Here is a 12,849-nt window from a genome sequence, read left to right on the forward strand (position 1 = left end):
TATGAGATTGAACACTCAACTACATTTGGTGGAAAGCTGAGACTGGCTTAATAACATTCTCCTCATTATTTGCTCTCCCTCCTTTTTTGCCTCAGACACTCTTCTTTTATTCACATTTCCCAAGTATTGAAATCCCTGGAAGAGTATTGGCATGTAAATTTTGGTCACAAACTCTTTATAGAAAAGGGGGCAGAGGCAGTGATTTTTAAAACTTACTTTGATAATCTAATAAGAGAATGGGGCTGGCCTTGTTCACCATAAATCACATAGTCAAACTCTTACTCCACTATGTTTTATTGTATATTAGCCAATTCATTTCTAGTCATCTACTAAGGAGAATTACATCTCCCTTCAGATAATGTAAGCTAGTGCCCAGATGTGAAATTGTGTAATGAAACACTGCCTGAACTTTGAGTGTTGAAGACCATTTTTTTTAATGATCAAAACTTCAGGGACCATAACCTAATGATGTTTTTATTGCTGACAAACTGACAGGAGGGACTTAGAATTACAGAGAAGCAACATTTCAAGAATCAAAAAGCATTTTCACAGCACATTAGGGCTTTGATATGTTCCTGAGTTATAGAATACAAGTTTTGGAGCTTTTCAAACTTCCTCGAATGAGGTGGTTCCTTCCAAATGCCAGCCTTTTCTAGGAGGTGAAAGCTGGAAATCCTGTCTGAAGGGGCGCTTAAGAAGTCTAAGTGTATAATGGTGACTTAAGATGGAAACAGCTATTTTGACCTTTCTACTTTTCCTGTTGGCTAAAAACCAGAAACAACAAGAGTAAACCTTTACTTTTTCTTGTGTTTTGAAATAACAAAAAATTCTTGCACTTTCAGAGTCACTTAATAAAAACAAAGAAAATGAACATATAAAACCAAATGATGTAAAATGGCCTGAATTAAATTGAAAGTGGAAGCATATCACATAATTTTTGTTATTTTGGACTCGCAGAATTAAACTAGTAAGAAAATAACTAATTTTGTAACTTGAACTTTCAAAACCAAGGAAAATTGAGAGGCAGTCACTGTGCAGAGGCAGTCGTTGGTAAAAATTGATTTTTTATTCTTATAATCTCAATTCTATTAATTATTAAAGGAAATCACATCGTCAGAGCTCAAAGCATAGTGTTAGAATGTTTCCCAACATTGAAGAAAATCTGATTGTCCTTGACAAAATGAGTTATTAGGTTAAAGGTATTAAGTTGCCATTTTTGTGCTATTTAGATCCATCCCAAGCAAGGATCTAAAGTGAGTGTGAGCACACATGGAAAGCTTAAAAAAGAAAAAAGTACAATCATTATATACATTTAATGAACACCATTTTAATGTTCTAAGAAGGATAAGGGAGGCAGTCACTCTTGGTAAACTAAACAATTTAAGGAAAAATGGTCCCTAAAGAATTATTAATAGTGCATAGGAAGTTTGTGAACTTATTGCAGGAGTGAAATTCCGTATGGGAAATAGGATTGTATTGTTTTCTGTTGCTGTGTAACAAATGAACACAAAGGTGGTTGAAATAACACAAACTTACTAGTTCGCAGCTCTCTAGGTCAGAAGCCCAGGTGGGCTCACCTGGGCTCTCGGCATACAAGGTCAAAAACAAGGTGTCGGCTCTTGTCTGGAAGCTCTAAGGAAAAATCTGCTTTCAAGCCCATTCAAGTGTTGGAACATCTAGTTGCTTGTGTTTGTGGGTCTGAGTCCCTGTGTCCTTGCTGTCTGTCTGTCAGGGGTGTGCCCTCAGCTCCTTGTGGCCCCTCCAATTTCAAAGCAGCAACTGTGCATCAAGCCCTGCTCATGCATATTTGGGACTTCCTCTTCTAGCTTCCTCTCTGCTACCAGCCAGAGAAGTGTCTTTTCCACTAAAGTCTCCTGTGATTAGATCAGGCCCACTTGAATGATTTCTGTTTTGTAAGGTAAACTGTGCCTCATAATATAACCCTGAAGTGATGTCACATTCACAGGTCTGGTGATTAGAGTATGGAATGTTAGGGGCCTCTCATAGAAATTTTGCCTGACCACGATGCTTTTGTAATATTGAGTGGTTGCAGAAGTCTAACTGAAATTTACCCGCCTGTCTTTGCCTCTTTGCTTTTCTTCCCATTCAGTCATGTTGTCTGGCTTCTTTGTACCACCTCAGAGTAGAGTGGTGGTTGCATACAAAACAGAAATAGTCTATGATTTTTTCTGGCATTTGCTTTGAAAATTTAAGCCTAAGGGAAGATAGAAGTTGCCAGCTATTAAAAAAAAGCATCCAAAACAAAACAAAACAACAAAACTATTTTGTCCCCAAACAAAGATAGTAGAATTCCCCCTCCTTTTAGAGATGCCCAGTTGAGGAAAGATGAATGTGATGCAAGCAGAGAGGTCTGAATCCCAGTGTGCAGTTATAGGGAAAGCAAGATCCTTGTTCTGGAACTGCTGCTAGATTTCTAGGCAAAGTAGTTTATAGTCAGCCTCGTGAAGGGCTTTCTCAGGTGTGTCACGGAAACACCTGCCAGTCAGAAATGTCAAGGGAACTTTAAGAACAGGGACAGTAAATACCTCAGTGACAATCTGTGTGGACCAGTGACATAGAACCTTCTCCTGTACTGTTTTTTTAGGAAGCCCCCTACATCAGCTCTTGAAACTGTAGCTTGACCTAATGATAAAAGACCTAATGATAAAAGACAGGTCAATTACAGAGTCAAATTATTTCAGAAAATGAAGTTATACATCTTGTGTGCCTGGGTATGTGGACTGGTATTCTTACACACTACCTTCTCTTCTCCCCACAGTTTCTTCTTCTAACCTCCTCCTACTTCTTATTAACACAAAAGGGGCAAAGTCTTGTTTACAAACCCTACTGGATCCCTGCCATCAGGAGAAATAAAGTGCTAGATGGTCTCTTCTGTAGAGCTATCAAAGCTAATGAGATACAAGACTTAGAGTTATGTGCTCCAGAAAGGTTGAACAATGCAGAAACCATTGACTTTTGGCTGTATCCTGCAATACTGGTCTGGTACTATCTTCTTGGCTCAAAGTTGAAGGCAGCATGTCTATCTTGGGATTCTAGGATAAAAGTAACAGTATAGCATGCAGCTGGAGTACGTTTGTATGTACTAGAAGATGTTCACTGGTCCTGCTTTTTGCCTTTGGAATCTCACCAATCCTGTATTATAGGTTAAGTTATGTTGCAATAGGAAAACTCTGCAAATCTTGGTGGATTACAAAAACAAAAATTTACTTCTTGCTTATACTACTTATTTGTCCTTAATGAACTGTGACTCTGTGCTGTGACAGCTTCATTGCAGGATCCAGACTGAAGAAGTAGCCCCTACCTGGGTCATACCAATCTCATGACAGGGCACAAGAGAACACGACACTTAAAGCTTATATTTGGAAGTGGTATATCTCATTGTTTTTATTTTAATGGCCAAGTGTAACACATAAAGCCTGATATCAATAGGGTGGAGGTGGATAATTCTCTCATGAGGAGAGGCATGATCATTTAAAAATATGTATATAATCTCCCATAAGTACCATTCCTCCAAAAGCCACTAATTTTTATTCCTAACCCATTCTCTGTAGGGATTTTTATATTCTGAATTGAAACTGTTCTGTCTATTTTTCCCTCTACAATAAAAATAAAATTCTCCCTATTTTTTTCTAATTTGCAATGTCACATATTTACATTTTAGACATTTTTTGTTTTACTATTTGGAGTTTAAAACACACCAAACAAAGTATTTTGGGGTTGTGCCGATTTCTCTCTCTGTGACAGTCTTGGGTGCTCCCTTTCCTGGAAGATGTCAATTACCCCAGTGCCGCCTGGATCAGGATGCTGGTGCAGATTCTAAAGACTGCAGTAACTGGAGACTATGCCTTGTGTCTGTCTCTGTTCACAGTTTATTAAGTAACCAGCATGAATGTGGGCTCTGTGAGATTCGGTCTTAGGTAATAAGACAGAGTTCATTGGTCCCTGTCGAGGTTAATGAGCTCATAACTTCATCATTCGTTTTGTTTTACTTTGTTTATAATATCTTCACAATCTTAATGATTCACATAATTGCACATACATTGAAAATTAATTTCAACTCGAAATCTTGAGATACACAATAACTGCACACATATCTGAGAAGTTTTGCTCAGAAGAGAATTATTTCAGCTCTGAGACACTGGGGGATGAATATGAACAGCCACAGAAAAAGTATAGGTTTGAAAGGGAAAATGGACTAATAGTACAAGTTATGGCCAGAAGAACTCTGTCTATACCGTGTATCAAAAATCATCAGGTAATGAGTTTGAGGCTGTTATTTGAGGTTTATCCAAAGTCTCTTTACTATGTATATTATTTGTTATCTTTTTAATGTTTTTTTTTTTTCACTCACATATTGTGTGACATCCAAAATTTTATTTTCATTGAAATGACTGCCTAAATTGATCAAACAGTTTAAGAAAGCAGAAGTAAATAAGCCACAAATTTCTAACAAAAATTTTTTCTTGTTAGAAAAAAAGAAGAACAAGAAATGTTCTATGATTTTATTTTTATTGTAGAAAAATTTAGTCTCAGTTCCTTCTGGCAGCACCAGAATCTGAGAATCTTACTGTTAGTAGAAAATGGGGGAAGATGATATTCCCATATTCCGAGGTCATAAGGGGGTTTTGAAATTTTGCAGCTTTTTGTTTGTGAGCGGCGCACAGGATACAAGGAGCATTGAGTTGCCTGGAACCCAATGGCCAAGGATCCCACGTCCTTGGGCACATAGTGTGGCCATGTTTGTCCTTTTCTTGAGGGCACTTTCCCTATTTGCTGTGAGTCTGACTCTTCCTCTCCTTTTCTAATCTTATCTCCCATATCTCCCATCTCTTTTTCTAGTCTGGTGAAAATCACTATTCCTTTGTAGTTGCTTAAAATGCGCTCCTCTCATTTTTGCCTTCAAAGGCACTATTTTCTGCACAGCAGAGAGGCTATTGACATTGAAGCTGCTGTGTTCATGTGATCTGCATGTTGCTAATACTCTGAGTGGATCTAGGATGTTTCAAGTGTACATTATATGTCTGGTTCTTCTCTTTTCAATGAGTGAATGACCCTACTTTGTCATATGATAAATCTTTCTTGTAGGTGTCATAGATGAAACTACTCTAGAAATTGAATGCCACATGATTCCACACCAACACATGAATCAAACAGCATGTCTTGCTTTTTTTACACTTGAGCTCTGATGAAACCAGACTGTCTGTCTGCATTCTAATAGATATTCTACCTTTGTTGACACAATTTTCATCTTTTAGCACCAGCTTTGACAGCCTATTCCCGGAATAACAGAATTCAGGGAGTTCCCATTGCTTAAGTATTTTTATTGTTGTCAGTTGTTAACTAATTGATTCCTCCTTCATGGCTTGGCTTTGCAGGCCATCTAAGCTTGTTTGTATGTCTTAATAGAATTGTCTTGGTGCTGTAACCTGTGTTTTTTAGTGTATTTCTGGAAAGCTAAAGTAATGATTAGTATTACATAATTTTTGTGGTTTCAAAAATGACAGTTGATGGTGGTGCATTTTGGGTAAATAGAACTTCAAGTGCACATTATCAAGAGTCCAGTAATACCGGTGACAGGGAAGTCTGAATGGCATGAGGAGGTTTACGCTTCTGTGTAAAATGTGGGAGGTTCATAAGATGTTGCTTTTGTGAGGCATTGGGAAGTTAGATTGCTGAATGACATGAGCATAGGTAAGAATTAGGTCTGTACCATGGGCCAGCGACTGAGGGCAGGCATGTGAACAGTATATTTTATAATCAGTAAAATATGTTATGCATATGAACTTTGGCACACCTTTCAATTATGAATGAAGGCAACAAACCACTCTGTAGGAGCACCTGTGACTTTATCATCAATAGAAGTCACAGATGTTTTTATATCACATCACAGTCGTTGCAGATACTTCAAAATATCATTTACACTCACTACTTTAAAATTATAGGTGTTATTAGATATACTATTACCTCTTATGATTTAATGCGGTATAAAAGAAGCATATATATTACTATATGACAATAAAAATTGGATATTTGTACTTCATTGGTTTTCTTTGTAATGCTACGTATTTTACTTCGTGCATTTGAAAACATTATTCTGAGGAGAGGTCCGTGGCACAAAAGATTAGAAGCCTGTATTTTGAAAGGTGATCTGGTTCTTGCTAAGCTACCAATACATTCCTTTTTCTAATCCCTTCTTTTCCTTACTCTTCATTATTGTACAGGGTGGTCTTTGCAAAGGTGTGTCCTGCCTGCCTGCCTGCTCTACATATGAGTATACTCTTTCTATATCTTGATTCACTATTGCAAATTTCAAATTTGCAAGTGTGATGTGAAATAGAAAAATTAAGCAAATAAAAATAATATGCCCAAGAAGCTTAGAGTGACATTTCTGAGATCTAGAATGCTAAATAACAATGGCCAAATCAGAATACAGTTCAAAATATCTAGTGTGTATATTCAATTACAGATATCTTTTGAATTTACAGCTATTTATGCATTTTGCAAACCTTTCTAAGACCGAGTTGCTTGAGGATGAGGAACCTAATTTGTTCAACGTTATACTCTTGCAAAATTCCTGAAAGTTAATAGGCATTCCATTAATGGTTCTTGAATTCTAAATGAGAAACAAATGCAGTTTTGCAGAGAGATGGAGAATATGCATAGTGCTTCAATTATTGCATTAGTGGCTAACATCTTCTGGATGTTGCTGACCACCATTTTTTCTGTAACAGTGGAATCACTAGAGATATGTAAAAGAAAACGTACTTCTGCAATTAAAGCAACAGTCACCTACAAAATAAACATGGCTGTATAGCTACATTGGAATGTTATTGAACCTCTCATAGTTGCGACATCAATGGAAATAAATTGGTTGCACACTAGATCAACAGCTGTTTTAAAGCAGCAGCTGCTTTTCCCTGAGTAATTATAGATATTGTTTTTAGTATACAGTGTCAGAACACAATTGTATTAATTTGAATGATGTGACCTCACCTTTGCAATGAAATAGATACCAACAGATTTAAGACCATGTGTTTCTCTTTTTTTCTTTTGTAGCTGTATATTTTATTCCAATTACAAATACACTTAAGAGATGTAGAGAAAATGGACAATTTTGTACTATAAAAGCCAATGAATACTTCCAAGAAACAAATGGTACTTGTACTAATGATTTTTAAGTATTAGCTGTTTCTTGGTGTACAATACAATTGATGAAGGGTAAAAATATTCTTCCCCGTACTATCCAACAATCTTGATCTTCATTTATTTTCACTGCATTCATAAACTTGTAAGATAGTATACATTTTATTTATTTTATTATATATATTGTGTATTGTCTGTCTGCCCCTAGTAAAATTTGAGCTCCTTCCGGGCAGGAATTTTGTTAACGGATACATCCTAATAATTTAAAATGATGCTTGGCACAAAGTAGGCATTTAGAAAATGTTGAAAAAAAGAATGCCTACATAACTATAAAAAATATACACAAATTTAACATGTGTGTTTCTTTGTCAACTTTCCAGTTTTAAATTTATCTCTAAATCTTCTGTAGTCAGTCATGCCCTGGTAGCTTAACATCACTTCCTGGACACTTTTGAGTAACTTTAATTACTAACTATAAAGTTTAAATTTAAGATACATTATAACTCTATTAATGATGACTGAGGCCTAAAGCAACAGAGAGAATTTCCCTTGGGCTGGTTGGGATCTATTCACTAGTAGCAGTGTAACTGTGTCACTGTCTTAAAGATTTTGTGAAATTTATGAAATGTTAATATTGATATCTCTCAATTTCCTGTAGAAATGCTAAGGATGAGCTAGAGAATTAGTATTAAGCTTGAGCCTTTACAGGAAAATAATCAAGAACTAATTCTGAAGATTTGCGTCGTAGCAGTTGAGCACAGCTTTTCAACCACTGCAGAAATTCAGACATTGAGTATTTAGACAGTTAAGTAACAGGGTAGAAGGGAAGTTTGTAAAATGAAGCTTTGGTTTTGCCTTCTAAAGACTAGTGGTTTGAAATTATTTTCTCTTTCTTAGATATTGAACTGACTTTTTAATTTTCTCAATTCCTTTCTTAATTTCTAATTTTTTATTTAATAATTCATATTGTCAACCGTGAGTACTTTCTTCCATATGTTGAAAAAAAAAAGAAAAAATTGGTTTCTAGAATGGAACATAAAACGACCATTGGATTATTTATTGGCAGGTGGAGATGTCACTTGAAATAAAATGTGGGGCAGATATTCATGAAGCATCTGAATCAATGCACTTACTCCCAGTTACTTTGCCAGCAGCTGCTAACTATGCACTCCTCAGGAAAGACATGAGACGTCCTTAGACTACAGAACCATACTGGCTTCATTTGATTATTTGAAAAATCTTTGCTCTTAGAAAGGAGATAAAAATCAGGTATGTTTTTTTCCTCATGGCAATAAAACAAATAGCTGAGAAGCAAAGTGTTTAGACAAGTGCCATTAATTATATTATTAATAAACCCAAGAGCAGAGTTAACTGGATTCAACGAAAAATAAATAATTGAATGTGGCAAAAAAAATTTGTGTGTGCTGACATGACCACTTTTCTTTCTGCCCATATGCCAGCAATGATAAAGAAAATAAATGAGCAAGGGAAGAAAGAAATATCTTTGATACAGTTGAAGTCTGACCAATTTGAAAGGAGTTTTAGAAATGGGATGAAGAGAATAAGGGTGTACTAGCCATCCTACCTTTGTTGCTAGCATCTTCTATTCCATGATTGTACTTTAACTCATGTGATCCTAAAAATAACCCTATGAAATCAGCATAATTCTCATCTGCATTTTCCTTCTGAGAATATGACATTCATAGAGGTAAATTGAATTGAGCTCATTTAGTTAGTACATAGGACCCAAGTCCAAATTTTCTGATTGTAAATTCCATGCATTTTCCAATACATTATGCAGCAGCTCCTAATTTCAAACATCTAGGGGTAAAACTATCCTCCTAGATTCCGTAGAAGAATATCCCTGGTAACCATGATTCTGGACCTAACATGCTCACAGGTCTCATTATCATTTTTGCCCTAAGAAGGCTGCATGTTGCTTGGCATCTAAGATTGTTTTGCTGATGTGAGCTTAAACACGGACCTACTTTTAAAGATTTCAGAGCTTAATATTTTAGTGGGGAAACAAGCAGCAGAGAGGATCTTTGGGCTGAACTATTAAACACTGTAGATAAACCAGGTGCGGGACACATTAGCTAATATCTCACTGAAGCACGTATATATGCTAAATGCAATACTAATAACATGTAGGCATAATTACAGTGTGATTCTTTTTAAAAATATTAACCCATCATCTCTAGGGTTTTAACAAGATAAAACCCTTATCCCTGAGTAACCAGATAAGTTATTTTCTACATAACCTCAATCCTGAGCTGTCCTAGTCAGCCTGCAATCTATTTTGGCTCCTTAATCCACATTGGCCTGGCTGTTTTTCTGTATTAGTATTCATAGGCTTCCCTTATTGACAAGGCCTGGGCACACCAGGTATTGCCTTACAAAATGCCTCAGATAATACTCCTGTGTGACTGACTGTTGCTTCTGTGATTTTAGACAACAAAAAGGGTTTTATTCCTTGAGCAAAAGACTTTTGCGCTTTACCTGAAACTCAAAACTTACCTGGCCTATATGAAGCCTTATGTTAAAAAGGTTACCACATAATTTGTTGCCCAAAGAAGTCTCTTTGAGGGAACACTATTAATAACGATACCAGGACAATACGTATAAAAAGTGATTGTCTCAAGCAGCCCAGGACCTATGGTCACCCTCTTAGTAAAGCATTCCCAAATGAGTGAATACATATAATGCCTTTCACTCTCTGTTAACGTTCTGCCTATGACTGAAGTTCAGGAAATCGAAGTTTGTCCTGCTCTGGGAGCCTGAGCCCAGATGGTTCATCTAAGCACTCATCAGCTTAACAATTTTGTATCTTCCTACAGGTAGGCAACAAGGAAAAGATCAAAGCATTGTGGTTGCCAACTTTCTACAGTTACCTAAAACGGGAATTCTAGTACCTATGTAGAGCTGAAATTTAAAAGGTCATATTTTGAAACACTTTCCATCATTGGAATCTGTGTAGACCTTCCTCCTGACTTTGAAAAAAAGGCTGATGGTATTTCGTTACAAAACACATCACAGGATCTGTCCTCCAGATAAGCTCTGGTGTCTGTGTAAAAGATGTGTTTTCTATCGCTTCTCGGCCTTTTGGCTAAGATCAAGTGTGTAAAAGATGTGTTTTCTAAGCTTGTATATTCTTTTGTAGTGTGTGTAATTCATTGATAAAAGGCAAAAGGTCAACAATGAATGCGAAGCTCCATTCTCATGATCTATGCAGATATGAAAATCTTTAGACAAGACATCCACAATGCTCCCTGATCACCTCTGATTGGAAGCTGTGATGGAATCGTATTTTTATGCAAATAAAAAGACATTAGCTTTGGGAAAGATATGTAATGACTCCCTTTCTGGGGTTCCAGGAAGTCTGCTGAATTCAAATGCATTTTGGATGCCATAAATGATACTAATGTGAGGGAAGATGGACTATGTTCAGGAGAACTGCTCTAAAATTCTTATCAACTTGCGGTAAACCATTACCACAACTCTTCACATCATTTGCAAAATATCAACCTTTCTGAATTTCTGCATCTGTTCAAAAAATTAAGCATTTCTTTAAAGCAAAAGTTTCACCAAAGATAAATACACCATCTTCACGTGGAACAAAGTGCCTGATTTCATTTAGCTCTCACTGTCTTTTAACATGAGGTTGTCCTTTAGGTCCTTTTTTTTTAAACGAATTTATTCTCATGTTGTATTAACAGATTCAGTCGATATAAACACTTATGAATGGGAATATTTTTGGCTACCAAATCCACGGTTCTAAACCGTTAGATGTATTGAGGATCTTGTCTCTTTTAAAAATTAAAATCCCAATGGGAAGTTGACTATTAAGCAGTTTGATATTTGATATCAGTATTAAGTTATTAAGAATGGGCATATTAGAATGTGCTTTGAGGGCAGGCTGATTTCTGACTAATATACATTTGAGACTTGACCCATACTGGCTCTTGTATATATGAGGGTTTAATCATCAGAGGCTACTGTGTTGTTAAATATGTAACTTTCATCACATTCTTGAAGCATTTTAGTGATGTGAGAGAAATACAAGTTGTGAGTATCTAAATTCAATCAAAATTGAGCCTATGGTTGTATACAATTAATACCAAACATACTGAAACAATAGAAAAATACACAAGAAATGGGATGTATGTAGAACAGTAAGAAAATTAGAAAATATTGCAATGTTTTAAGTGAAGGAAGAACATTTATAAAATAATTTAGTAGTAGATTTTTCCTGGGCAGTGGGTATGGAGGAAATAGGGATCCTATTAATAAATATTTTGGTAGTGAACTGGATTGGATATGATAAGTACATGTGCTGAGATGAGGGACAAGTAAGTTGAGGATGACTCCCAATTTTTCAGCTTGGGTGAGTGACAGGATGATTATGCCCTGAAAAGGTCACAGGAAAAAAGAAAGAGGGTTCACAGTACAGAGTAATAAAGTTTGCACAGTGATGAAAGCCAAATGCCATTTTTCTGGAAATAGTATTTTAGAGTGTGATTTAAAAGTAGAATACCAAGGAAACGAAAGCTATGGTGGGGAAGGAACATTCCAAATACAAAGACTCAGAGAGAACAAGCTTTGGGAATGAGCCCCCACAGAACACGAATACAGATGTATGCTTAAAATGGCCCAAAAGTAAAGGTGAATATTTACAGTATATGTTCATTTTCCAGCTGGAGTACCTTAAGAACAAATTGGATGTTTTAAAATATTTTTTATGTCACATAGCAATTATACACACATATAATGATTAGTTCTTTTTGGTCCTGTTTAGCAGTGATAAAGAAGGAGGAATTCATTTTTTGTCACTTTGCAGGATGTTTACATAACTCTTTCTGACTGACTGTAACAATAAATTTTTTCCCTACATGCAGCAATAACAAGGTAAACGTCTTGATAATAATAATAGGTAACATGTACTGAGAATTTACTAACTCCCGAGCATTTTGCTAGTTAGGATGCCTCATTTCATCTGATCCTCAAAGCACATGCAGACTTTATTGATATGCCTTTTGTTGAGACAAGGAAAAAGAAACTCAGGGAGGTTAACTAAATTGCCTAAAGTTGCATAGGTAGTAGATGGGGAAGCTGAGATTTAATTTCAGAAAACTTGACTCTAGGACTGGTATTTATAGTTATTATGCTCTTCAAGATAGTTGTTTCCCATAATAGGAATTTAGGTTTGGGTTAATGTAATTCCTCCTACTTATGCACTATCATATATATAAGTAAACATTTTATAAAGTAGAAAAAATTCACCCTTAGGAAGCAAAAAGCCATGTATTACATTTTGGAAGAGATGCTATAATATAAAAACTCACCGTTTATGATTTGATTTAATAATTTAGAGAAGGAAAAGGTGATTTTTTAAAGTAGAGTAACAGGGTGTTAACATTTCCATTGCTTTATTTATATATCTTGGCTTATTATGTCAGGAAAGAGGAACTGACATAGTCCATTTTTATATTTTTATATATATTCACATGTAATACACACACGCAACAGGGAAATTGGCTACTGCATACTAAAAAGGTAAATGCAGTGGCCAACTGTGATACGTCTGTCTGCCATGTGCTTACAGAGCCAATTGCATGCCATTTCTCCTTTTCTGACTTTTACAGTGAAAGTCTTGTAAGGGGAATTGAAAATCCAAAAAATTGCATT

General features: G+C 35.9%; 1 long non-coding RNA gene across 1 annotated transcript; it reads right to left on the reverse strand.

The window, feature by feature from the left end:
• Positions 1–460: 460 nt before the first annotated feature.
• LOC134731362 (uncharacterized) lies at positions 461–2,149 on the reverse strand. Its single transcript, XR_010113583.1, has 2 exons — positions 1,537–2,149; positions 461–764 (listed from the first exon to the last, which is right to left on the reverse strand). It is a non-coding gene; the product is annotated as an uncharacterized lncRNA (long non-coding RNA).
• Positions 2,150–12,849: the final 10,700 nt, after the last annotated feature.

This window comes from Symphalangus syndactylus, chromosome 9 (genome assembly GCF_028878055.3).
Source record: "Symphalangus syndactylus isolate Jambi chromosome 9, NHGRI_mSymSyn1-v2.1_pri, whole genome shotgun sequence".
Lineage (NCBI taxonomy): Eukaryota > Metazoa > Chordata > Mammalia > Primates > Hylobatidae > Symphalangus > Symphalangus syndactylus.